Here is a 26,041-nt window from a genome sequence, read left to right on the forward strand (position 1 = left end):
CTGGGCAGCTTGTACTGCGCCCGTTATCAACTCTGTCTCCTCACCTGAGGAATACTGCCAGGCTCAGTCTGGGTTCCTCTTCCTTGTGCTACAGCCAAGAAACTCACTCTAGGCAGTCAGCTAAGACTTGTCAATCTCACCTCATTTGTTTTCCTTTTCTCAAGGAGTACTGTCCTGCATTACCTGTTGTCCAAGGTCTGAAAACCACTGTTTCATATATTTTGTTTAGTTTTTGAGTTATGTAAATTGGGATGGTAAATCACGCCCCTGTTTCTTCATCATGGCTAGAAGTAAGAGTCAATGTATTACTTTTTAAAAAAAAATAGAAGTTAATATTACAGAAAAATAAAGTTATTTGAAGATTTCTAACCTAGAAATAATCACCATAAATAACTACCCTTAATTTTTTATATACAAGCAGAAAATGACATATTCTATAACTTGCCTTTCAAATCAATAAAAACGGGTTTTTATTCTCAGTTTAATGATCACATGGCATTCCAGTGAATGGATACCTTTTGATTTTTGTAAATTTTTAAATTGAAATATAGTTTATATACAATATTATGTTATGATTTATTTAACTCATCCCCAATTGCTGGACAGTTAGGTTTTTCCAATTTACTGACATTATGAAATGTGCTCTGATAAACACCAGTAACTCAAGCCTATAGTCCATTGTCTTTGCCTGACAATGAGATAACTTTAACCATCAATTTATTTAGGTAACCATATTTGTTCTGTGGTTTCACCTCATACATATTTTGTTAGAACCTTTAATGAGGAGAAAGGTGAGAAGAAAGTCAACTGATTCTGGCAAATGATGTTATGACCTGAGACTGATAAATCATGAAATTTTTGTATTCAGGTCAGAGTAAACTCTCTTTTGGGAAATTGAGGTTTGAAAAGTCTCACTTAGGTGAGAATATATAGGGGGAGACATAGGCTGCCAGTTTTTTGGCTAAGAAACTAAAGATGCACAGTATCTTGGTGAGTTAGTTCAAACTGGTGCTAGAGGCAATCTGAATGAATATAAAAATTTTAATCATGGACTGTGGCTAGAAAAAGCACTTGGGGGAGAGTCAGACCCCAACTGAGTGGCAGGTAGTTTAGCCTGTTGAAATAACTTGATATAATACATGTCCCTGAGTTTGAACCTAATATCTGTGTTTTGTAGAGTCTTAGCAGAGAGCCCTGGATTATGAGAAAATGAAAAATGAATAATACAAGTAGAAGTGCCATTGAGTCAGAGTTGAGATATGTTAATACACAGTGAGGTGAATTTGAAATAGACAAAGGTAAACTTAATGTATTTTACATTTGCAAAGCTTAAAAATACAAAGAGCTTGAAAACTCCTGCAGCACAAAAAGAAAAGTAGCCTAATGTTTACACACCAATCGGGAGAATCATTATTTATTTATTTATTTATTTCACTAAAAGATTATGCCTTGATGTCTGGACAGTGAAACAAGTTGCAGTCTATTTTTTTCCTTTTTTTCAGAATTTCTTAGTTCCAAGAAATAATTAGCTAGTTTTCCTTTGGATACTTAAAACTCTAATGATAGATAAGGAGGGAAAGGAAAGTTTTTCACAAAGACAAGTAACATTCTAATGGAGATGACTGTGAGGGGCATACATAAGCAACTGAGGAATCCTGTTGAGAAACAAAGAGAGGCTAAGGAAAGACTTAGGGAAGTCTGAATGAAGAAAAGCTGTAACAAATCATCAAACCAGTAAGGCCAGATACTTTGGGGGTGAGTAGTTAAGATTTGGCTTGGAAATTTGTCATATTCAACATTTAGACTAGAGAAAATAAAAAAGGGAACAGAAGTTCATGTCCCATTTAATGATATTAGAACTATTTTTATATATTTTGTTTTTTGAAGAACTATCTTCTCATTTTTATGATTTTAAATCAAGATCTTTTTGATAACACAGAATGAGACATTCATTTACTCATTTATGCATTCAGTCAAACATTTTTGAGCATAAACTACAGACCGGATAATGAACTGACCTGGGAATACAATGAGAAGGTAGAATAAGAAGAAAACAGTTTTTAAAAATTGCACAAAAAATTTTAATAACTACAAATGAGGTAAGTTTAAAAAATTAAGGTGCCATTTTATAACTTGCTATTTTCTTTTTATTGTTTCCCTTGACTATTCCCAAAGAAAATAAGACTGCCATCATTTTCTCAGAACAAAATAACTCATTTTCTGCGTGACATGCTCCTGAGTAAGGTAAGCAAAAAGGAATATTCTTTTCTCTGTGGGCTAAAATCATAAGATCAGGTTGCATACAGGGCAGCTGACAAATGCCACATTTTATATCATCCTTTCAGACCTTGAAAATACATCCTGAGCCTCTATTAATCCTAATTAATTGTTTTCTACCGAAAGTAAGAGGCCTTACTTAATATTAAGTTTTGGTAATAGAAATGTTCAAATGCTACAGTTAACTGATTTTCTTATTACTCATCATTCACTTTCCATATTGACTGGAGTTAGGACAATAACCTTGATATTCATAATGCAGCCAGGGATTTCCTAAACACTCCAGCTACTAATAGTGTCTCCATGTTTCTAAATATTTCTAAAAATTCTATAACCTTAGCTGTTGGTACACTTTCACTAGTCTAAAATACTTTACACACAGCTATGTATAAAGCATTTTGGGGGGGGATATGTTTACCTTTAAAATAGAGGTAAAAAGGGAGAAAGGATGAGGATTGTGATCTAGCAAATAATTCGGTAAACAGAGAACATCTAAATAACAAAAACTGTGCTCTATGTATTTAGCTGTAAACCCCAGTGCCTTCCTTTCAAGAATGCACAGTGCAAGATCTAAATAAATTGTATGTCACAAGGCAACATGTGCCACAGTATAATCCAGGTTCTCTAAAAGCCTAGAAGAAGGAAATCACAAGTTCTATTTGGACTGAGACTTTTTAAAAACTGAGTAAGAATACACCAGTTGAAGAAGAGTAGGACATTAAAGTGATAGAGAACAAAAAGTGAAAAATGTAGAAATGTGACTGACTGCAGACCCAGGGAGCTCCGTGTGGTTAAGGCAGGGGCTGTCATGGAAAGGCTTTCCCTGCTTTTCTGTATTTTCAACCTTTCTCTGGCTTTTGAAAGGAATGCAGTTGTCCGTACAGCACTTTTTTATGTGCTTAATCTATCATTTACAGAAAGATACATGTTAAAAATCCCCACTGTGATTGGGAATTTGTCTGTTTCTCCTTTACATCAGTAATTTTCGTCATATATATTTTGTGGCTCTGTACAAGTATTACATGTACATCCATAACTAGGATTGTTATATCTTCTTGGTGAATAATCTTTATTATTATTAAATATCCCTCTTTATCTCTGCTAGTGATTTTTTCTTTAAAGTCGACTTTGATGTTAATGTTAAATCAGCTCTATTTTGGTCAGTGTTTGCATAGAGTATATTTTTCTATGTTTTTAACTTTCAATGCCTTTTTATCCTAATATGTTGGATATGTCTTTTGTAAACAGCATATACTTGTGTTTTGTAACTTAGTCTTTGTATTTTAATTGGATCATTTAAGTTTCCACTTATATTAAATGTGAATATTGATATTTTTATTGAAATCTATCTTATTATTTATATTTGCATCCTCAGTTGTGTACTTTTTTCCTGTCTTCTTTGGATTTTTTTCTTATTCTGTTTTTATCCTCTAGGTATTTAGTCATTTTATATTCTTTTACTATCTTTTAGGGAGTTAAACTAGAGATAAAAACATCCTTGACATACAAAAATCTAATGTTATTGTATTTTAACATCTTTCTAGACAAATTGTTCATATTTCCCTAACTTACATGTTGTTATTGTTATGCATATTAACTATAATTTTTTACTTAGTCACATATTTCACTGGTAGAATTCAAGGTACCCTGAAAATATTTTGCCTCAGTCTTTTGGCTTTCATTTTTTCTGTTGAGGAGTCACCTCTCAGTTAAATAATTGTTCCTTTCAAGATGATATGATTTTTTCCCCCTCTAGCTGCTTTTTTAAGAATTTTATTTTGCCTTTAGTTTTATTCTGACATGTTTAGATGTGGTATTTTTGTATATCTTGCTTGGGATCTGTAAGAACTCTTGACTACGTGGCTTGAGTTTTTGGGAAATTCTCAAATATTTGTTCTAACTCATTCTTTTTTTTTTCTTTCTGGACTCCAGTGATATTTCTATTAGGCTGTCTTATTTGTATTTCAAATGTTTCTTGCCTCTTCTCTATTTTTGATCCTTTGTCTCTCTGTGCTTCATTTTGGATTTTTGTTAATACCTCTCTTCTGATTCACTTATTCTCTTTTCAGCTGTGTCTAAAATGCTGCCAAATGATTCACTGAGATCTCAGCTGTGATTATTGTATTTTTCAGCCTTGAATTTTCATTTCTCCTTTAACCCTTTGGCTCTTCCATCCATCATAACTTGAAAACCGCCAAACCCAGCAGATTCCTGATAGCCTATTTTACTCACTTTCACATTGGAAATTATTGAATCACCCCTACCAGTAGATGAGTGTAGTTTTCATTTTTATTTGTTTTCTTATCACTTAAGTTGAACCTCCATCTATATGTTTAAGCACTATTTATATTTATTTTGTTGTAAACTATTTTCTTGCCCATTTTTATGAAAGCTATTTGTATAATAAGTGCTTAGCCCTTTGTTTTCTATAGGAAATGCAATATTTTTTCTAGTTTGACATGATTTTTTAACTATGCAGTTTTTCATTTAATGTCGTAAAATTTGTTAATATTTTGGAATTTTTATTCATATATTAAAAGGCAATTATGGAATTTCTGACAGTGATTTGTGTTAAGGCAGGCTCAGAGGAGCCGCAGATATTTTTTTGGTAGTTTCTTAAAGATTAAAACACCCGAAATTCCCTACCAGTCATCTAAGTTTATGAACCCCTGGGACTTCTGAAGTCATTCTCACTTAAAATCAGACAAATGGAGGGACTTCTTTTAAGACTTTGTTCCAACTTTATTCCCCAGTGGAATGCAAGGGCTCTGTTAGAATGATCTCAGAACTTGGGAGAACATGTACAGCAGGTCAAAACATGGTAACTGTCAGATACACTGCCACCCCACAGCCTGTCCTTTAAATGGTATCAATCTTACCTCAAAGGCAGTCAAGCTTCAGCTTGATATACAACCTTTGAAAGTAAGTGCAATTGTGCTACTTCATATTATAAAGAACGAGCAACCCAAAGATATGGAATCTATTTGTCCACAGAAGAAGGTCATGCAGTCTAGGGAGAAGACAATGGGAATCATAATTTGGAAATGTTTATGTCATATCCCTATGCTGTCTTTTATTAGTTGTATGACTTCAACTCTTTTACCTTTCTGGCCCTTTAAAAATATATCTGTAACATAAGAATAATCATTTGTGTCCAAGTGAGTGTGTGTAGGTATTTTAAAACAACAAACAAACAAAAAGCCTCTAAAATCCTTTCCCTTCCTCCAATTTCACCAATCTGTTCATGTCTTTTTCATATTTGGCAAAACATTTTATGCTCTTTCCCCATGGTGTTTAGATATAGTATCTCATAAAGAAAACATGTTACAATTGAAAAGATAGTAATGATTGAGATGCATGATTATAGTATAAAATGGATGGGAGTGGTTGAATGCCTCAAATCATAATGTATGAAGTTTGAGAGATAGGAGAATACAAAGAAACACTGGCTATTTCTACAGTATATTTAAATCTGGGGAATAGCTGAGTCATATAGTATTCACTTAACAAAAGAAAGTTCAGGACAAAGAAAAATTATTTGGACTAAGAAGTGGGGCACTGGAAGGAAGAATAAATGATCAATCATGTGCCAAGTTTGGTGGAAGAAAGGAAATGACTGATCTGAATGCTGGTCACACCATAACAGAAACTTTAAGAAATTGCACTCATACAGGGAAGCTGGACATAAGAGCTGGTAAAAACTGAGTAAATAGAGAAACAACTTCCTGGACACCGAAGAATTGCTAAAATGTTAAAATAGTCCATTTTGAGATCATGAAACAAGAAATTAGCCAAACAGGAAAAACTTCAATAAAGGAAAGTTAATAGAAAGTATAGAAGAAGCTAAAAGTATTTGTTATTATAACTACTACTTACCTTACTGAAATTTCATATTATAAAAATTAACTAAATGTGTTCTAAAATAAAAATGATGAGTAGTCAAAATAATAAGGAGAAAATCCATTATAATATGAATTTAAATATTTTGCAATGCTCTAGCCTATTTTATGGTTCATACATTTCTTTTTAATAACAAAGAATTTTAAAGAAAAAAATAGGAAGATGCCTTTACAATGTTATAAATCTCTTTCTTTGTGGACGGATGGAGTTTCTCTTAATGGTATGCTTAAACTTTTTAGTCTCCATAGATATTCCTTTAAAAATGTATCCCTAGAAGTTATTTCATTCCTTTTGAGCTGTGCTTTGAAATTCATTATGTGCAAATACTCACAATAATTGTAATGGAGGGGGGATATAGTAGTAGTAAGTAATTGTTTGATGTGCCATATTCATTTCCTTTAAATAGTATTCAGTATTAATAGAAATCTCAGATACTAGTATGATTGGATATATCAAGTAGAAATAGTAAAAAAATATGTCATAATGACTTAAAAATTACTTTCAATAGAGAAATCTTAAAATATTTGGTTTAGCAGAAAATATACTTAATTCAAGTCACTCAGTTCCAGATCAGACACATCAGCTCCATAGGCTGATCTGCTTTCTGAACTGACAGTTCACACCTGATGTAACACTCACTCGCTAAACACATTCATGCATATCTCTCAATCCCCCAAGTCCCCACTGGCAACTTCCCTTCTGGGAGGCCTGAGGAAAGTTTTATTGCTTTCTGGATTATGCCAGATATCATTATCACTGAATATTTCAAAACCTTCTCTTTCCAAGTTAGACCGTTAATGCCAACTGTCTTCTACAATGATGTGCATTCTGATTATGCTTTCCTTTATGGAGGCAATGTACTGTCCTTTCTACCTTTCTTTATCATTCTACAAAAAGTGAGTCCCAGTATGATATAGGGCAATTCTCTCTCTGACATCGTAAAACATTATCCCCAGATGGAAATAGAATCATTGCCCACATTTCTTAAAACTGTGATTAAATAGTAGCCTTAAGTAACCTAGATCTTTTTAAAATATGAAAACCTTTTCTGTATTTTTTTCTGTCAATAGTAATTTAGAGTGAACTAAGAATTTTGATTGCTTCTGTAGTTTAGTGCTATAAATAAAAATCTGATTCATGATCCAACATTATGCAGAAATAAAAGGTTTTCAATTTGGTAATGTGCATCTAATCCAAACTGATTGTTTTCCACTACTTCAGCATTTCAACTACTAAATTATAATTTATCTTTGTCTGTTAATAAACATTACAGTCTGTCGCTGTGCTTTTCAACCTTATGAGATTACTGTGTCAACCTCACCCACCTGCAAATGATGACACTGAGTAAATGTTAATATTACTTCTTGATGCAAATATTGCTTCTCTAGTTTTACTATCCCAAGGAAGCTCTGTCTTTCTGTCATGTTGAGCAACAATTTGTGAGGCAGGAAGTAATGTAGCCAAATATTCAGGGCTCTACATATCCTATGAATATGGTGCAGGCCATCTGAAGCAAACGTGGAAAGAGGGCACTCCATAAAATGAAATGAAATTCAGCCAGTGAATCATCCCAGCAATTCATGCAGAAGCCAAAGAAGTACAATCAAACTATTGATATAAGCCAATCATAATAGCAGGGTGGCACAAAAAATGTATCAGGCAGTAAAAAGGAGAACACATATGACATATGACATGCTACTCATTTGAAGTAAAAAAAAATCCCCCCAAAATTATAACAATATTTATTTAAAAAGTGGCTAATAATTGATCACCAAATATTCCACCTTAACTAGATTTAGTTAACTAGTTAATTAGATTATGTTTAAAAAAAAAGTCCTGAAAGGGCCTTTGTGAAAGAAAATCGGATAAAAGTTTTTAGAAAGCTGAAGTAAATACCAACCAACATGAGCTATTAGAAGAAGTGAGATTTAATGAAGATGGGATTGTACTGCAGAAAGTAAAATAACAATGAACAAGTAAGCAGGGAGTGGAGATGGGGAGTAAAGATCTGGAGATATTTCACCTAACAGAAAACTATTTTAATGCTGTGGTTACTGAATTTAGAGAAACTACATACTCTTTGACCATTGATTGTGTATCTAGCACCAAACAGCTGACCAAAGAGGACACACATACATGAGCAGAAAACCTAATCCTGCCCTAAACAGACTGAAATCTACAGGGAGAAAGAATAATGAACTGAAAATGCAAAGAGAAAGAAACTTGGCAGCAAACAAGGATTAAATTGTGCTGCAAACAACAAATGCTGTAAAATACAATGGAAAGCAGAGAGTAAAATAGGAGCATTGCCATTCAAAGGTAGTTCAGAAACGGAATCCATGCCTTTGGGAGGAACTAGAGTCGGATGTGCGCAGGAGAGCATGGAGACAGGGGCAGTTAGGTGAATGACACTCAGCCTCACAGTGACACCCCCTCTAGAAGAATGAATACTGCTTTAAGGTAATCAAAAAATGCTTGAATCCCTAGGAAAGCAATAAAACAAGAATAAATGGAATCTGTGTTTTATGAAACATGGTCTGCAAAATAAAAATGATCAGACTAGGTTGCAAAATCAACACACAAAGATCAGTTACATTTCTGTACACTAACAATGAACTATCCAAAAAAGAATTTTAAAAAAATCCCATTTACAATAGCACCAAAAAAAAATACCAGCAAATTTTTAACCAAAAAGGTGAAAGATCTGTACACTGAAAACTTTGGTGAAAGAAACTGAAGAATACAATAAATGAAAAAATATCCCATATTCATGAACTGGAAGAATTATTATTGTTAAAATGTCTGTAGTACCCAAAGCAATCCATACATTCACTGCAATCCCTATCAAAAGTCAATAACATTTTTCACAGAAATAGAACAAACAATACTAAAATTCATTTGCAGCCACAAAAGACCCTGAATAGCCAAAGCAACCTAAAGAATAACAAAGTCGAAGCCATCATGGTTTCTGATTTCAAAATATACTACAAAGCTATAGTAACTAAAACATCAGAGTTCTGCATAAAAACAGGCATAAACCAGTGAAACAGAATAAGGAGCTCAGAAATAAATCTACACATATGTGGTCAACTGAGCTTTGACAAAGGTGCCAAGAACACATAGTGAGGAAAGAACAGTTTTTTCAATAAATGATGTAGGAATACTTGTTTTCCACCTGCAGGAGAATGGACTTGGAACTTTTCTCACTCCACATAAAAAATCAATTAAAAATGGATTAAACACTTTAATAGAAGACCTGAAAACTATTAGAAGAAAACACAGCTTCTTGACATTGGTGTGGGCAATAATTTCTTTTGGATATGACCACAAAAGCACAGGCAACAAAAGAGAAAGTGGGCAGCTGGGTTGCATCAAACTAAAAAGCTTCTGCCTAGTACAGGAAACCATGAATAGGGAGAAGAGACAATCTACAGAATGGGAGAAAATATTTGCAAACCAACCATCTGATAAACGGTCAATATAAAACACTTAAAAGAAACTCAAGTAACTCAACAGCACGAAAAAAAAATCCCAATTAAAAAATTGGTCAAAGCTCCTGAATAGACATTTCTCAAAAGAAAACATACAAATGGCCAAAAAATATATGAAAAGTTGCTCAACACCATTAATCATCAGGGAATTGCAAACAAAGCTATAATGAAATATCATCTCATACCTGTTGGGATGCTTATTAATGAAACTAACATGTATGGGCTAGGATGTGCAGAAGAGGAAATCCTTGTACATTGTTAGTAAGAATGTGAACTGGAACAGCCATAATGAAAAGAAGTCTGGAATTCTTCAAAAATTAAAAACAAAACAGCTATTATGATCCAATAATACCACTTCTGGGTATAAATGCAAAGAAAATGAAATCAGTTTCTTAAAGAGATTATCTGCAACACACACACACACACACACACACACACAGTTCAGCCATGAGAATAAGGAAATTCTGCCTTTTGTGACAACATGGATGACCCTCGAGGACATTATGTTGAGGGATATAATCCAGACACAGAAAAATCAAACTCATGGAAGCAAATATTAGAAGGGTGGTTACCATGGGCTGAGGATAGGGTGGGGAGCATGGGGGTAGAATGTGGAGATATTGGTCAAAGGGTACAAAGTTGTAACTAGGTAGGCTGAGTAAGTCTAGAGATCTAATATACAGGCAGGAGGACAATAGTCAACACTTCACTGAGTCCTGGAAATGTGCTGAGGGCTGATTGCAGACACTCTGATCACAAAATAAAGGTCCACCCATGAGGAGGTGGTTTGTTAGTTAGCTTGACTGTTGTTGTCATCTCACCAAGTGTATCAAGTCATCATGGTGTATACCTCCAATATATACAATTTTCATTTAAAACTATATAAATAAATAAGAACAATGAGATTAAAGAGAAGCATAATGTGACCAGAAAAATGGAATGAAAGATTCCATGTGAAAGACCTATGTGAAAAAAGAGTATGAGGAACTGAGAAAAATAAATTTATGTTTATGGAAGGCCCTATTCAATGACAAATCCCTCCAAAAGGAGGGATTTAACAGATTACTTATTCCAAAAAGGGGAAAGATAGAGAAATAGTATCTTGGGTATGCATGTGCACATGTAAAATAGAAACAAAGCCCTTTTTCCTTTTTAGAAAACATGTAAGAGACAAAATATCCTGGTGTGAGAGAACTGAGTTTGGGCATGACTGGTGGAAACATGTCCATCTCGGGACTTGTTTAATCAAGACTGCAGTTCACAGCAGATCCTAACTGGCCCCATAGGCAGTGGGGTTGTGTAACTTATCATCCAAATTAAGACACTCTCTGAGGCATGAAGGGGGGTACTTAATAATTATGCTGGCAAAGCAGGCATCGACCGGGCTGTCCTCAGCAAACTGCAACATAAGGTCCCCTTCCTTGGCTCGCCACCACCCTGTAAACCCCTGTTAGGGGCCAGCGCTGCAGGAAGTCTAGGGCCTGGATATCAGCTGAACAAGCAAGGTGTGGACTCCAAGCATCTCAGCACTCTTGAGTTGCTCTTCAGGCAAGCCTTTGGTGTAGGGAACCGAACAAGCATGAATTTGAAATTTGCCAAGGAGGTATTAGCATTAAAATATAGATTATCCTTGAGATCAGAGATCCTGGCACTGGCTTAAAATTCAAGAAGTGAATACATCAAAAAAGACAGATCTCCAGTCCCACCAGTGGGGTGGGGTACGTATATATGAATACACACATATTGCTGAGAAGAGGAACTTTGAACTGGAACCAAAGCTCCAACTCAAGCGTATGCTGGAAAGGTGCCCAACGCCAGGGGAGCCAGTGGGGAAGCAGAAAGACAAGCAGCCTTAGAGATCAGAGGCCTGGGGCTGGACGCAGAAGATCTTGGCTCAGGGGTGGGAGGCTGGGAATGTCAAAGAGGGAGATGGGAGGTTATCCCTGACATTGTTGACTTAAAGCAGAGATCTGACTTCCTGACAATTTCATTTCTTAGAACAATGGTGTGCAACAGTGTCCATACATTAGATAGAACCATTTGGCAAGCTATAAAAAAATAGTGGTGACTAGCTTCCACCAGGGCTACTTAAGTCAGGAACTCTGAGGGTGAAATCTGGGCACTGATATTTATTAAAACACATCATATGTTCATATATCAAAGCTAGAGCTGGAAGATAGAAAAATTAAGGAGAGAAACCATTCTTGATTGATTTTGTCCAGAAAGAAAAGCCAGCTGACTCTGTGGAAGGTACATAAGGCATGGTGGCAAAGTGACAAGTCACTCTGGAAAAGTCCAAGGAAAAGAAAATTGAACCTTGTCAAACACCTACTCTGGCCTGAAAGCATGATTCCAATGTAAGGAGCAATGATACCATACTCAAGACAAAACGAAGATGATCTAAGAACCTGTCAATCCTGCCACCAAAACCCACCAGGAATGCAACTATAGACAATCAAAACTGGGATTATATACCAACCCCATGGGGAAATAGGGTGCACTTAGAGGGGTTCCGTATAGGATATGGGCTTGTATTGGTGATATTAGGGCTTAAGGAAGCAGGACTTTGCTCTGGAATGGGTACTGCCAGGAAGAAGGGTTAATGATTTGAAATTTCAATAATTTTCATCTAGTAGGAAGACTGGAACAGGGCTGAAGCTAGTTGATGAAGAAGCAGCAGACACCCATGTTAGCTGGAAGAGGGGGATCCTTGGCCATTTTTGTGGCTTGCGCAATGTTCTTATTCTTAACCTGTGCTCAGCAGTGGTCACAGAGGGTCTTGCTTTAGTCCCAGTCCATGGGGTACCTGAGAGCACTCATCTGATTGTGTGGTAATGAAATTGTTTAAGGAGGGAATGCCATGGCTTAGCAGCCCAAGTCAGCTGCCAGCTAACAGCTGCCAATTATCTTTCTCACCTCTTAAAAGGTGAGATTCCAATGAGACAGCCTGAGGAGAGCACGGAGAGACATTCCAGACACCAGGGCATATTCACAGGGCTTTCTCTGGAATGCTCACAAGAGAGCCATAGTCTCAGAAACATGGAATTTCATTGCTGAGGGACCTTCAGGATCTAGTCCAATCTGTGTGCTTGGTACATGAGTTGGAGGGATGTGGTGACTGAGGTCACAGTGCATTCTTCTGTCCTCAAGCCTCATCGTTTCTGGCGCATCAGAGCTCATTCTACGGTCCTACATTCAAGCCCATAATGGATGCAGGAAGCCTTAGCTCGAAGTGAAACTGAGCTTTTTGTGGGGTAAAAAACAGGTCACAGAGAGATGCCTTTTAGAGCTGCTTCTAGCACGCAAGCCAATGACGGTCTCCACAGCTGAGGCAGACATGATAATGTTAGTAGATAGAGAAAGCAGATTTATTCAACATAATTTGCTTCTTCCATACCAGTATTTCTTCATTCGTGTAACACTGGTTGGCTTTCTGTTTCATCAAGAATGCTCTTCATCCAGAAAAGGTAAAATAAATATATCTGTATCAGGGAGCTGAGCTCTAGATAAGGACACCAAAAGCACAAGGCGAGGAGCATCTGACTGACCTTCTTCCACCTGCTGGCCACCTGTGTGTGGTCCTGCTGAACTGGACGGCTGAGGGGTGCTCCCTTGCACCTCACTGCTTTATTTTACCACTCCCATGGTGGACTGTTCAGTCACAGAGGGGGTGTTTTCTAGAGAGGAGTAGACCATTCTCCAATCAAGAATATGGGAAGCTCAAGGCCTGATAAGTTACACTACATGCTACTGAAAGGAAGTACCAGCTAGACTCAGGCAGCCTCTGAGGTTCACCTTCTGTGGGAAACCTTTCAGAGTCACAGAGAGTGAAATACAAACACCAGGGCAAGACTGGTGATGAAAGGGAGTGGTGGACATCCGTGAGGCTTACCCGCTCGGCATCCAGTCCCCTTTTCTGATCACAGGGCTCTGAGCTGCCTCGGGACCCCTTCCACCTTTAATCCGCATCATTCAGAGGAAGCTGCCTGGACTTCTTGCCTCTCAGAGGGGACACCTGCCTCAGGTGCCCAAGTGGGACATCCCATCCCACGGGCCAACGCAATTGTCTCGGGGTAGGCACATGATCCCAGACACGCCCACAACACTCAATCCTGGGACGTTTTGTGAGTTGTTGGCTTAAAAACATCCTTTCTGCCCTGGCCTTGAAGCTGGTAGAATATTGACCTAGAACTTGCTGGAGGGCACCCTGTAGAGACAGCCAGTCTGGGCTGGAGACCTATGGAAGTGAAGTAAAGCTGAAAGATAAAATGAATAAGTAACAAGTACTTACACACCATATATCTAGATCCAACCATGTCTGAAATAATTCCCTAGAATGTGCAGTTACACAAACCAAAAAAAAAATACATTTTTGTTTCTGTTTAAGCCAGTTGGAGTTGTGTTTCTACCTTAAGTAAAGCAGCAAAAGAAAGGAAAGTAAATTTAAAATAGGGGCAAAGGCAGAGACTCTCAAGGGTGAGCTTGCCATCTATACTTAATAAAAATCTAGCATTCTATACTGAGGCCAAGGCTGTTAGACATTTTTTCTTATTTGTTTATGGAGAAAGAAAGAAATATGGGAAATGAACTGAATGTATACTGAATAGGGATTAAGCAAAAACACAGCAACGCAGCTGTGCAAAGATAAAATGTTTATCCTATTTGTAGCTGTTCTCTTTATGAGCCTTCAACTACTGATTAGTGGAGGAAATTTTAACCATAAGTTCAATTTTGCTTGAACTCAGTCCATTATGTTAAGATAAGCAGTCTCTTTTTAAAGAACTACTCAAATACTCATCCATTTTGGAACAGTCCCTCACCCTTGTCTCTCTGAGTTTACTCTGGGTATTGAGAGTGTGGAGGGCTTAAGCACACTCATGGCAGAATAGTGTGACCTCTGTCCTTTCTGGACTGATATTGGGAGTTGAAATAGGAAGCTAAAGTGAATTTTGAATTGGCGACTCTTGGCCTGATGGACACTCAGTGGTGCCCCTGCTGGCTCAGAGCCGTTTGGGCTTCTGTGTTTCTCTGAGAGGTCCTGGGGCCAGCTTGGGCCACTCCCAGCTTGAGTCGCCTATTCTGGAGTCCAATCTAAGTGACAGTCACTACATGTGCTTTCGCTATGGCAACCCAAATGGACAAGCTGCCCGGCTCAACATTTCAGCATGACTTCTGAGTCATGTTTGTGCCCATCCAGAAACAAGGACAACGTGGGGACACCGAGTATCAGGGCTTTCATTTGCCTGACTCAAAGCTGCATTGTGACCCTGTTCCACATTGGTGTGGGACAGTCTGTGCGATTGCCTCCTCCCAGCATCCCAAATGAGTGGACAGAAAGATCCACTGCCATGTGAGCTGCCCTCATTATATTTAAACCATCTCCTCTCCTCTGGACCAAAGCTCAAAGAAGGGAAATCAAAAACATATACCTGCCTGTTGCACTGTTTTTACCTCTTCCCATAAACCCTAGGGCTGGAAAGGAGACAGGCTGTTTGTTTGTTTACAACTTACCTATGCCGTATTTTCCTTCTAATTCCTTGTAAGCCCTGATGGTGGACAAGAGCTCGCCCCCAACTTCAGGAAGATGCTGTGTGCTAAGTTTTCCAATAGGCTGAAGAAGGAGAAAAAGGCATCTGGGAAAACGAATCAGTTTCCTCCCTGGGAAATGACTATTCTGCTGCATAATCTTACTTTGGTTGGCTTTTCTCTCTGCCTTTCAGCTCTAACACATCCCAGTATCATTTTAGGCAGATGGAGGCTGAGGCAAATGAGGGCAAAGTTCTCACCCTTGGTAAGGCACAAAAGGAAAGCCCATTCTATGCTTAAAACTGTTTCCTTTACACTGCACAGTTTCTATTGTTAAGGTGTTTTCACATATGTGATCTTAATTAATTTTCTCTATGCTTTTGCAAAGAATGAACAGTAGTTCTACAAGACAAATATGGTTGCTTGATGAATCTCAGAAAAGATAAGAAATTTGTAGTCACATTGTAAGCAGCAGAGCCAAGTCTGAATTTAAGTTTATTCAAATCAAAGTTCACCTTATTAAAGATTGTATGTGACTCAAGGCCAGGAAAAGGGACCGATATATTTAATGAAATAATCAAATTTACACAGTTTCCAACAGAAATATATGTCCAAGATTATAATCAAGTAAGACAAAAGATAGGCGGTATAAATGCACAGTGGGAATTTAGGTTTAACAGTAATGTGTTTGCGAACAGGATGGAGGAGACCAGGACTGACAGCAATTCATGGGAAATGGGGGTTAGTGGGCTACAAATTCCATAAGGATTAGTCAATCTGATGTGGATGCCAAAAAAAAAAAAAAACAATGAAAGAAAAGGGGAGAGGCATTGAAGACATAAAGAGGGCATGAGAATGCCTTCTGGATTTTGAAGACCTGTCCTTTAAGGGGATTTGGAGCTTATTCAAGAACTGGATGTTTCAGGAAGGCAAATTTTGACTCAATACAAAAAGAAACTTCTAGCAAATATGAAATGGGTGTTTTTAAAAGGCAGTGAGATTCTCACACAGAAATAGGTGAGGCAGAGACTAAAGAAACATCTGTATATGTGAAACACCAGTAAGCCACTGCAACAAGCTCAACCAGTCCAGCAGAGAAATGGTACAAACGCACTGCAGACTTCCCACCTGCTCCTCTAGATCCATCCTCCACGTGCCCAGGGCCTGCGAGACCACAGCTGCTGGTTCCGGGCTCTCCTGTGGCTTGGAGTGGGGAGCAGTATTCAAATGCTAGAAGCAGAAGCAGGGGCAGGAAATGAGAGGGAGAGAAGAGACTGAAGCTAGAGTTTATCTCCTGTGTCCCCACAGGAACTCTTTCTCTCTGGGACCTGCTGTGGCCTGCTGCTCCTCCACAAATCTCAGATTTTTGTATTTGACCCCTGCCTTTGCACCTTCAGGCCTATGAGTGTACAGGGTAAAGGCACTATAACCTGCCTTGAGGTTCTTCCCACGTATTTATAAATCACCCTTTTATCAAAATTGCTTCAAATTGCCTAAAATAGGTTTGCCATCTAATTCCTTCTGGAACCCTGAGTGATCCAGTCAATGACCTCAAGAGGCCTCCCACCCTAAGTGACATCCAAAAGGTAGATTAATGCATGAAAAGGTGTTTAATAGCACTATTAATCATGGAAATGCCAAATAAAACAAAAAGGAAATCATTTCATACCCACTATATTGGCAAAAATTAACACAGTAGTAACAAGTTTCGGCAAGAATGTAGAATAGTGGGAACTCATCAACTAATGGTGGGTGTATAATTTGATTTAACCACTGCAAAAATAATTTGACATTTCCTAGGAAAGTTGGAAATGTGTAAAACTTATGATCTTGCTATTCTACCTATGGGCCTAGACAAGAATGTACATGTTTAAAAAAACGAAAACAAAAAACCTGGAAAAAAACAGCTCAAATGTCCATTGGCTAAAGAATGGATAAATACATTGTGGACCCCTCACAAGATGAAAAAATGTGCAGTGATGGAAAAAAATAATAAACTAAAGTGTTGTTCAAAACACGATACTGAACAAGGAATGCAATCTGCAGAGCACCTTCGGCACGATTCATTGGTATAAAGTACAGGGGTGTGCAGAGCATGTGGTGACGCTGTATTAGTTTCATGTGGCTGTGTAACAACTCACCACAAACTTACCAGCATAAAGCAAGGCAAAAGTGTGCTCTCACAAGAGTCCAGCAAGTCCCAGCTGGGCCTCTCACAAGGCTGCAGACAAAGAGAGGACCGTCTTGACCTCCCCATAGTTACTGTTATTACCTGTTACTGCTTATTTTCTTCATTTCTGCCTATCACTTTTTGCAATTTGTTATTTGTTCTCTTGTTAATTATCTGTGTCTCCCCTCCCCACAGACTAGGAGCTCCAGGCAGACAGGACTGGGACACAGAAAGTTGGGCTCACCAGCATCCCTTTCAGGGAGGTGGGGGACACTGACTGGTTCTGGCCAGCGATCCGTGAGTAGAAGTGACTTGTGGTATTTCTGGAGCAAACAAGTAAGAACCAGGGCGCCTTCTCTGTCCCGGTCTTCCGCTGCCATTATGACTGTGTGAATGCTGCCTTTCCCAGATTGCATAGCCACGAGCCGAAGGCGGGTCTCCAACCTCATCAGATTTCCATGAGCAAGAAATGAACATTGGTTGTATGATCGATAGCTCCGCTGATTCTGCAGTGTACTGTAGCCTAGCCTGATTTATTTTTCTTTTCTTCATCATTGTAGCTTCAGTATTTGAAGGAGTGTTTAGGACATTGCAAATCATCATTAATATTTGTCTAAAGGGAGGATGGACAGAATGAAACAATGGAGGAGGGAGAGAGGAAAGAGAAGGAAGGAAGGAAGGAAGAAAGGAAGGAGGGAGGGAGGGAGGGAGAAGGGAAGGGGGAAGGGGGGAGGGGAGGGAAAAGAAACAAGTTTTCATTGAGTAAATTCAATGCTCCTGGAGACGCATTCGTATTCAGCGGTTTCTTATTCCCTGAGCCCTGTGAGGTACCCCATGCACACTCTGCCCCCAGTTTGGAGCCTTAGCCCTGACTACTTGGTCTACCAGTTACTAGCCATGTGACCTTGGGTAAGGCACTCATCTTTAGTCTGTAAAACAGACATGATAACATGTGTTTTACTTAGTTTGCAAAGTTATTGTGACAAAAAAATGTGTAAACATTCTCCAAATGCTTTATAAAACAGAAAATTAATCTATAAATAGGAAGCATTATTGCAGTTCAGTTTTCTTTGGCTTTGCTTTGGGCTGAATCAATTAAACAAAATTACATAATAACATTGTGAGTAAAAGAGATAAAGGGATGAGAAAATAGTGGTGCATCAACAGTGAGTTGCAGCAGGTAATTTTCTATGTGGAAATATATATTTGGTCTAATCACTACTAAATCAAGACTCCTTCTTACATGTTTATTAACAATAAAATTATAAGTTATCATTACCTAGAAATGACTACAATGCAGAAGGCTGAATATCCCATCTAGCTTGAGCTTATATTTTTCTTCCCCAGAAGGTGTGCTGGAGGTTGAAGCCATGAGCTGTAAGCACTGGTCTGTAAAGATGGCATTGATCAGAGCTGGGTTGGAAACCAAGAGGGCTGGTGCAATTCGCTGTTATAGCATCTGAGTTTTTCCTTGTATTTTGAGGGACATGTCCTGTGAAAAAAAAAAAGTGGGGAACACTTTTCCAGTAAAAAAAAAAAAAGGAGAAGAAGGATTGTGCCAATAAATAGGTGAGAAAAACATATCAGAAGACTGTGTTTATAATTGAGTATGTTTACTTGCTAAAATTAATCTGAGCTCGCCTGCTGAAAAGGGCTGAACAGTTCATAAGGACTCGTTTGCAGTTATTCTATCTCCAGCACAGCAGCATGGGAACAGAGGGTTGAAATCTTCCTAAATTCTGAATGACACATGCTAAGTTTTGAGGTTATGGATGTTAGGATGAGTAATCATTTTTTTTTTGTATATTAGGTCCACGTATTTTCAAATCTTGTTTCATATGTATTGATGCACTACTCCACTGATGAATAAATTAGACTCAAATCACATAAATCAACAGAAATCATGAGTTTACACACACTCTGTAAGCTTCATTGTTCATGCAGTGGAATAACTAATCTTAAATAGTTTCTCTCAGACATAAGGCACAAGCAGACATTCTTCACAAGACAAACAAGGCCTACTTTTCACATCATTTTCGTGCACAAACATATTTTGCATTTTTGAGTCAGTTGGCTTCTGATCTTCACTTTATAGCTGTCTCTTTTGGGTTATTGGACAAGCACAGGGGGACTGGGCTTTTTCCAACAAAATGCCCTTTTTTAATTTACTTTACTGTTAAATGAATGAATCATTTCAATGTAAAATGCTACTGCATATTATATATATGTGTGTGTGTGTGTGTGTGTGTGTGTGTGTGTCTAGTGCTCATAATTCATTTTTAGAACCTGAAATGACAAGTTGATCTGACTCTAAAACTAAGGATGGTGAAATCAGGAGGTTTTGACATTTAAATTTGGACAATCAACCCTTCCAATTTCACAATGGAACCAAGAAGGGCAGTAAACTTGGGGGAAAAAATGGAATGGACTTCCCAGATTACCATATTTAATTTATTTGATGGTAAAGCAGAGTCTAAATTCATGGTCCAAATTGAACTTGAGAATTAAGTCACGTGACAAATAAGAACACTGTTCTTGTAATGCTTTGATAAAACTTTCTTTGCCATGAACTAGTCTAACATCTAGGCCTAATCTCACAGGCGCCTAGGAAACCATGAGCTCAGGGAATGTCTGTATTACTTTGGCATCTCCAATAGCCACAAATGGCCCTTCAACTTTTACTGAATCAAAGGTCACATCCTCTTATTGTTGTCCACCAAAGTCCAGGTTTCTGCTGAAGTGATTGTAGCTCCAGCTCATTTCCAAACTATAGGTAGTTGAAAGGTCAGAGATAAGCTCATTAATTCTTTCCAAGTTAAGGTGAATTCCCTCCTACTTTTCTGGGGTTCCCTTTGATAATTCAGCTCTTATGTGCCCCACAGGAAGTACCTTCCGAATCTTATTATAACATTTTTACAGCATCAAAAGTTTTTATTTACAAGTATAATTTCTATCAAGGGAGAAAAAGCCATCAAGTTTCTTGGAAATTTTATTGAGAGTTCTAGTTATTATAGCAATAATTTTCAGAGGCAATAATCTTTATTAACAGTTTTTTTGTTGTTATATTTACAGAGCTACCTTGGTAGTAAAAAAATTTATTTTAAACTTTAGTTTTCAGTAAATGAGCCTGCTTTCCAGGGCTGAGATAACTTGTCCAACCAAGGAGGTGTGTGGCTGTGTCATATAATTCATCATTTACTCATCAGCCTTATTATCCCACAGAGTAAATGCTTACCCCTGGGGGGCTCTTACTGAGCCTGCTTAGATGGAGTCGGGGAGAGAAAATAAGCCCAGTGCAGCCAAAGAAAAGGTCACACCATCCTCAAACACTTTCAAGAATCTCAGACCTGAGCTCATGAGTACTGAATCAATACATATGAAACAAGATTTTAAATATAGGGACCTAACGTATGACAAATTTTTGAGGAATCATTGTTCACTGTGAGAAGTGTGGATACATCCAGTTTCCTAAATAACAAAGCTGAGTATACAGCACATGAAGGGTCTCTTTGATTATTATCTGGACAATTGAGGTAGTAATAGATTATCAAACCTGATTGCAATGAGATGTGGCTGTCCGTGCATCTTAAAGTAACCAAATCATTTGCTAGCCTCTACTTGACTGAGGGTTTTGTAAATGCAACATCCAACAATCATGATAAAGGGCAGCAAAAAGTGGCACCACATAAAATCCTTACTTAGACCCTAATTTCCTAAAATTGGGCTAATCCCTATCATGCAGAGAGGGCTAAGAGGGAATATTTTTGTATCATTTTGGCTTGCGGTAAGCACTCATAGAATACTTTTCAAATAGATGACCCCACAGTGCTAGCTCTGAGTACATTTTTGAGGTCCCAATGGAAACCTGAGTATTTTGGCTCAGGGAAGCCAATACATTAACATATTGGCACAAACTAGTTTATCCACATTAGGTAATCCATTAAGTTGGCTGGGCATGTCCTGGGTGGTATCATCCTGGCTGAGAAATTTTGAGCTTGCAGAGAAGACAAATTTGCATTGAAAAGCCCTTCAACTGGGGTAGGTACAAAGAAGCAATATGGAGAGAGATCAAGTTTAAAAAAGAATTCAAAGACTGAGCCCAAACTTCCTCCAGAAAAGCTGGGCATCGTCTGATCCACCCAAAACATCCTTTTGATGAGTGCCTTGATTACAAACGTCCTAACCCAAGGGAAAGAGCAGATCCTGTGTCCACCTGTGAATCTTGCGTTTTTTTGTTCTATTATGTAGGAAAACTCTGCTATTCAGTATATTTCATTCCTTTCAGAGAATTAATATCTAGGCTGCCATCTTTAAGCTGCATTAAAACTTATTAAAAATATATTTTATTGTTGTATATACTAAACTGTTGAATTTCCTTTGCTGTTTTCAAATACTAAGTTTACTACTTGTGATTTAGAATAAGAAAAAAATGTCTTGGCCCATGTTTCAGGCCAATACTTTTTCACTGGACTAGCAAGTAGATGGAAAGAAAGCGCATGCTAGTCAATTATTTACTATGAAGCATTTGGATCACATGTCAGCTAAAGGTTTATGCTGTCCACATAAATCTTTCCAGTCATTTGTGTCATGTATCATTAAATATTAGGCCACTTATTTTACATGTATGAAGTTATTCATTTTCCAGATTTCTTCAGCAATTCAGGGTGGGATGGGGCTGTGTCTTTAACTTAAGGCTAACCTTGTTGGCATAACTTAGATAAAAATTGCTGTGGCATGGCGAACTATCCACCATATGGGGGAATTACATCATAGTTCTGTCCATTTGCACCATTCAACTTGACTTTCTTTCATTTTACGGCATGCTTTGTAAGTTTTCATATTTGTATTTGTTTTGTGAATAGTTTAAAGGAAGCTTTAGTAACCTATGGACCCTGAGACTCCAGGTGTGCCCCCTTCCACCTTCACTTGTGAATATGACACGCCCACTTGAGCAGTAAAAGCCACATGAGTACTGAAGACAGTGTCACCTGCAAGGACGATCGGGAAGCATCCTGTAACCATAAACAGCTCTCACCAGACCTTTGCTTTGCTTTGCACAGCATCTGGAGACAAGAGCACATGGAAGATATCAGAGCTAATGAGTGTCTGCATCAACAGCAATAAAATAAACTAAAAACCTCCTTCTCCCAACAGTGTGGTCTTAGCACAATTGGGCTATATTTTATTCTCCAGAATTTAAAGTTTTGTTTTAAATTCTGCACATCGCAGCCATACTAAATATCCCCTTAGACAAGACGCAGCACTGCTGAGTAAGCCCCCTGCAAATCAGCAATGCTTTTTCATAAGACCAACATCCATAATTTATATCTGCATACAATTAGCCTGTTTACATTTATACATTTTCTCATTCCTTTTATGTGAAATATTCCACAGGATACTTGGTAATGCATTCAGAATAACCTTTTTAAAATAAAGACTCCAGGACCAAACAGTTTATAAAATCCAATACCTAATAAATACTTTATATGAATAAAACAGTGTTTTCCTAATCAGAAATGCTATATTTATATCTGAGCTCACCTCTCTCGCCTCCCAGGCCAATGGTCTGGCATCATGTGGATGCTTATTTTTTAAATATGTTCAAGAAAAAAATACTGCTGCCCTTCTTGATTGTTAAATTTGCACACAGATATCACATCCTTTCTCTTACCCATTATCACATCCTTTCTCTTATCCATCATTAGATCACTTTAAGGATAATTTTTATGACCTTGGTTAAGTCAATCCCTTGTACTATCATGATGAGGAGAAAAAAAATTCAGTCAGCCATTCAGAAATTTAATATTTATGGTACCAAAATTCTGAATTCCCTCAATATAGTTAGTCTAATAGGAGGTCACTGTTGGCAAATGTATGCAACAGAGAAGAAATTTCATACATTCATGTAAGTTAAGCAGTTTTCTTACAATGATTAGGATGGCTAGAGGTTTGGCCAGGTTGGTACCCAGGGCAGGAATTAATAAGCAAGACCCTCTATCAGTGACTTTGGTGACATCATCCCTTTTCCCTGTTTCTTGGGGCAACTAGAATGACATGGACCTGGGAGGAAAGGAGCCGTTGCAGCAGAGGTGCCTCTAAATCGTGGCCTGCTCCTAGACCATGTCATTTTGATCCAGGTCAAACTACAGGCTCCAGATCAATGTCTTGGTATGAGATCAGCCTTCATCTTGTAGCATCCTACCTAGGCTCTAGTCCTGAAATCATATAACCATCACCTGTTTAGTTCTGAGCATCGTGGGCTGCCAGCATTCCTGCTGTAACCACAAGTTTATATCATTGCTTTCCATTCCTGTCCACATCAAGCCTGAGCTTCCTAAATGCCTTTGGACAAATCTATTGACTTCTGATGGCCAGCTCCAGAACCAGGTAATTTGGATCTGTCCTCAGATCTTTGTCTCTTCTTGGTTCTGACTTCCTCAGCCACTCTTAACTAATGATTTAAGAACATCCAGAACAATGATACAGACTCCATACTTCTTACCAGCACCATCCTGTAATGCCAGGCATGTTCAGCAGCTAGAAGCTTTTAATTTCCCAGTCATTCCATGTCCAAATAAGAAAATTAATTCTTACTGAAATATTGCCCAAAAGCCTCAGTTGACTATAACTACTGATAGAACTGAGGAGAGAAAAAAAGGGGTCTCTAATAAAAGAATCACTTGAGTATATAGGTTAGTTTTGAGGACTTGGTATCATGAAAATATACATTTAAGTAACATAGAAATTAGAGAAGTCATTGGCAGTATTAACAGGAAATATCTCCTAGTATCTTCACTCATTAACTCATTTATTTACCATTTACTTATTCATTCAAATTACACTCTTATTAAAGTCTCCATAGATGCCAGGTACTATGCTAATACTTGGAACTCAACAATGAACAAGGTAGACCAGATACCTACCCTTTAAGCAAGAGAGCATTTAAAGAGAGTTTTAAATATGAATCAACATACAGAAACTTGATATGCACATAGATTGTAGGGGGAGTTGTACTTTTCCAACTTGAGCTTCCAACTTGAGCTCTTAAGCTTAAATATAAGTTTTCTTCCCTTAATCTAAAAACTGGAGCTGTCTTCTTTTTTAATTTGAGGAAAGGGGAATTGATGCCAACACTCAGTATTAAGAAACAAATGAATGGGCATGCATGACATGTCAATGAAAGAACACAAACATTTTTCTTGGACACAGCATTGATTTCAGTATATAGTACATGTCACTAAGAAGGTGCTTTAAATTCCTTAACATGTATTGGAGAGCTTTCCTTCTGGATGTTGGCGATGTCATTTTGAGAATGTCAATGAGGTACAAAATTCTGCATAAATAAATACAGTTACCATTGATTACATTTTCCATTGGGAAGAACAAATTGCAAGATGGTTTCATGTCTTTTTCAGAATGAAAAATGTGTGGATAATGGAAGCAAAATGGATCTGCTGCCCTATCTCAAAGACAAGGCTCCTTTCATCCCTGTTTGTTTGTTGTTTGTTTACACATACTGTTATAGTAAGGATTTAAGACAGCTGCTTCTCATTTTCATAGCATTCAACATACACATACTTTATTTGTTTTGTGCTCAGTAATTAAAATTATTATATTCAAGACCATAGCATACGATTGTGCAGTCATTTTTAGTTCTGCTTTTTTAATTCATCAGAATTTAGATGGAATATGTGTGGATGGGATTCTTGATGCATATGCACAGCAGCTCTGTAAGTAAGGCCAATCTGCAAGAGCAGAAATGACAATCTGCAGAGATTAGAGATCTCCAAAACAGACATGATGCCAATTTTCAAGAGAAGACTAGAAGCCAAATTTACTTGAAACTCTAAATACTGCTCCAAACCTCAACAGATCCAAATGTACCAGATGTGATGTTAGCATAAATATTGATGCATCCTGATACTGTCAGGATGTTCCTGAGGCAAAGATGTCATAGAATGTCGGAGTCAAAGGATGTCTAGACCATCTCTCTAGGCACTGCAAATATAAAAGTTTGTATACTGTTTTAGAAGGTACACAGACCCCTCAAATAATTCTGTGGAGTAGAGGTTAAGAGAAACTGGCCTTCCATCACTCTGAACAGATAGAAACTAAAATGAAAACTGATTTGATTTATACCACCCACCCATTTTGAAGTATATCTGAAATTGGTCTTAAGTGTTGCCTTATAAGGGATATAGTTCCACTTTCCTCCTTGGAAGAATAGGAATTTCAAAGTTGTTACAAATAAGAAAATATATGATCCCAGGTATAGATAGATACATGAATCGTGATGGATAGATGATAAGACAGATAGATGAATGGATAATCCTCCTGTTACATACACCCTCTTATTATCCTCATAGCAATCTTATTACATGGTAAAATTAATTTGCTTATAATTTGTTTTCTGTTTAATGTCCGTTTCTGTCTATCAGAATGTAAGTTCCTGTAGGCAAGAAATTTTTCTCTTATTTACTGCCATGGCTAGAAGATAGTCTGCCATAAAATGCACATTTTAATAAATATTTTCAGATTGAAACAAGTATTCAAATAGTGATGTTGATCGTTTCTGAGTAAATTGGTGATAGATGATGTCATCTTTGGCGTTTGCCTGTTTGTTTTCTTGCTTTTTTTAAAACAAAAGTCTTTGTGTGAATTTGTGTCTCTGATTTTT

This window comes from Manis pentadactyla, chromosome 12 (genome assembly GCF_030020395.1).
Source record: "Manis pentadactyla isolate mManPen7 chromosome 12, mManPen7.hap1, whole genome shotgun sequence".
In the NCBI taxonomy this organism is placed as follows: Eukaryota; Metazoa; Chordata; class Mammalia; order Pholidota; family Manidae; genus Manis; species Manis pentadactyla.